Below are 3,479 nucleotides of genomic sequence, written 5' to 3'. Positions count from 1 at the left end.
ATCATCACAAAAATTTTCAGCAATATTAGTCTCGTTCGAATTACCTGATTGCCCCGCATGATTTGCATGTAAATCACCTTTACCTTGCAACTTGTCGCAATCTTTTTTGATGTGTCATTTCCTCTTCCAGTAATAACAATACACATTGTTGTACTTCACCTTCGATCTACCCTCTGTCGATCACCATGAGTAACAAGACATCCCCACTCCTAGATGCAGGATCTCCAACCAACAACTCCATCTTCTCTTTTGAGAATAGGGCGTTATATACCTCCTCAATGGATAACGTGTCACGACTATACATAATAATATCACGAAATGACGAAAAAGAATTGGGTAGCAAACACAATAGGACCAAGGCTAGATCCTCTTCATCATATTTTACCTTCAATGTCTCCAAATCTGCGACGATCTCCTTGAACACAGCAAGATGGTCCTACAGTGACCCTCCTTCCGCCATGCGATGAGAATACAACCTCTGCTTTAGAGTCAGTTTGCTCGTCAAACTCTTTGTCATGAATAACTACTCCAGATTGAGCCACAAAGCAGCAGCTGTCTTCTCCTTCAAAACATCTTGCAGCAAATTGTTGGATAAATGAAGTTGGATTTGCGCTAAAGCCATCCGATCCTTCTGTTGTTTCTCCTTCATAGACAAGCTTGCTGGCATCCTATCAAAACCCAACAAAGCATCATCAAGATCCATCTGCGTCAACACAGCTCTCACCTTTACTTGCCACAGCGAAAATCTTGTATTGCGATCCAATAGCGGAATTTCATACTTCAACGAATTCATCTCTAAAAAATCTCAATCAAATCACGAAGAACTTGCAACCTGCAATACCCAAAACTGAAAACTATCGAACGTGCAAGGGGCAAAATAGTCCAGAACCACAATTTAGCCCAAAACAGAAATTGGACACCACCACAAGGTCCGTCTCGTCGTCCGGAGAAAACTGCCTGAAGACACTGTCTCCGAAAAACTCCTCACGCGCCGCCACTCGCTCGCCGGAGTTACCACCGTCGGCAATAGGTCGGAAAACATGCTGACGACCTGTGACCCTTTCTAGACCGTTTCTGCCTGCTGAGTCTACTGGTGGTGTTCATTTCTCCAAATTCTTTCTGGTTTGACCAGAAAAAGCAAAACCAGATTTGGCAAAAAATCGAAAAATTGGACAGATTCGTTTTCTGATTTTCTGGTAATTTTCAGACGATTTTTCGATCAGTTTCAGGCAAAAAATTCACCAATAACCTCGCTCTGATACCACTTGTTGAGACTGATTGACCAATAATGTAGGAATTGAGATTTAATGAATACAACTTGTTGTAATTGAAGTAATTAACAATATCACGAATAATCCAAGAATAAGATTAAAGTAAAGAAATAAAAGAACTGACAGAGGAACGATGTTATTTTATTCAATCAATGAAAGAAGATAATTACAGCAATAATGGCTTTAATAAAATTGACAGAGGAACCTTATATTTATAGTATAAAATCTAGCTCTAAAAGAGTTCCAAAAAAGGTAAGAAATCTAATCCTATTTGAATCACACTTTTAACACTAATACCCCACCACGGGGGAGAGAGAGAGAGAGAGAGTAGTCCTTTGGTTTTTCTAAGTATTGCCATGTGTATTAATCGTGATCACTCCCTCGGGTTAATAGGGCGAAAATCACTAGAGAGTAATCCACCATTTATCACCTTTTCCTTTATTTGATGGTTAAGTTCCTTCTGTTGCCCCCACCCTTCCCTGAAATTCTTAACTCTCCGAGTGATGATCTTCGATCCTATCTATAAGTTCAATCGTCTTATATGCTCAGAAAAATGTAGCAATGGGAACACATCCGAGTCCTCAAACAGCTAAGAGGATTCAACGGCAGAAGCACGAATTATGCAGCTTTCCCAACGCAAGATTAGATGCAAAATGGGACAAGGCCAAAGAATAAAAATCACTTTTCATTTGGTGGGAGTTTCAGGAGGTTCCTATACGAGACTGGATAAAATGTTATTTCATCTTTATTGAACATAGTTTTTGTTGTTGTATTTTTTAGTTTGAACTACCTTAATCCTCCAGGAACACAGATGCATATATAGTCCGTGTTTAATGGGGATTAATATCAGATTTTAAGTAAATTTGAAGAAATTTGTAGTTGAAAAATTATGAGTCTTGTCAAATATGCAGTTTAAAATTAATTATTGACTTTTTTTTTTTTGGATACCCAGGTGTCCACCTTACAGCGACTAATCCTGGGGTTTACGATCCAACCTCTCTTCACGCAGACCAGGTAAATCGCGGGTTGTGTCCCAAATTGGCTAGGGTTTAAGAGCCCCCAATTGAACTGTCAAAGTGTCGAGCGAGTGAAACTCATGTATACGTCTTGCCTTTCAAGGAACTTCTGCTTTCCAGGAAATATCCTGATTAATTATTGACTTTGATTTAGCAAACAGGTGTATAATACATTTTTCTTAGCTTTATATTTATTCAAAGTTGGTTTAAGAGTTAGGAAAGTTAGGCAATTTAGTCCCCTATTTACGGAGACTCCCAATTTTTAAGATTTTCTATTTTTGCCTAAGTTTTTCTTAAGAAAAATTATGTCATATTCTTCAAAAAATAATTAAAGGTTACAAACCAACTTTTAGTTAGTAAAATTAAATAGTTTACAAATTTAATTAACCAAAGAAAATCAATAAATATATACTTTGTTGGGAGAAAAATAAAAGTTAAATAAATTATATGTTGCTTATATTATAAAGAAAGAATGAGAATGCCATTGTTAATTCTCTTCAGAATCACCGACGAATTATAGTCGGTATTTACTGATTAAGGTGTGTCGGCACTAACTAATGATATCACTATCAATAATTCTGTTTGAATCACCGACATATTTTGATTTCTATCAAAATCTCCAACAATCATATGCATCGATAACTGAATCATCGTAAGTAATTTTCAACAATATCATTAACGATATTGTTGTCAAGAATCGCCGACAAAGGTATCGCAATCGGTAATTCTGTCTCATTAACCAGTATATATTGTTTTCAATCAAAATTGTCAATCGTTATACCATCAACGATTTCCAATAGAAATTTTGTCAATGACTATTTGCTCTAATATTTTTTATGGTTATCAGAGAAACCTTTTTGTTCAAAATTCAAATTTGCTTATCGAAAGCAGCACCTTTCTACGAAAAAAAAAAAAAAAAAATCCCTCCCAACCTAAATTGCCAACAAACTTTAACTCTAAGTACAACCATCGTGCCCCCCATAAACATCGCAAAATGAATTATTGGGATTTCGCTCTCGCAGTTTTTGGTGGAATCCTTGCTTTCTTGTTGAAAATGGAACTCATAAAGTATTATGCTATGTTAGAGTCGTATGTAGCATCAACTCTCCCTACTCGACAAACATGGCATACGTAACCCGTTTAGATATTGTCTCTCGAGAGAGAGAGAGGAAAAAAAAAAAAATAAAATAAA

The sequence above is a fragment of the Olea europaea genome, chromosome 9, assembly GCF_002742605.1.
Source record: "Olea europaea var. sylvestris chromosome 9, O_europaea_v1, whole genome shotgun sequence".
NCBI lineage: Eukaryota > Viridiplantae > Streptophyta > Magnoliopsida > Lamiales > Oleaceae > Olea > Olea europaea.
Note: the sequence above shows the minus strand (reverse complement) of the source record.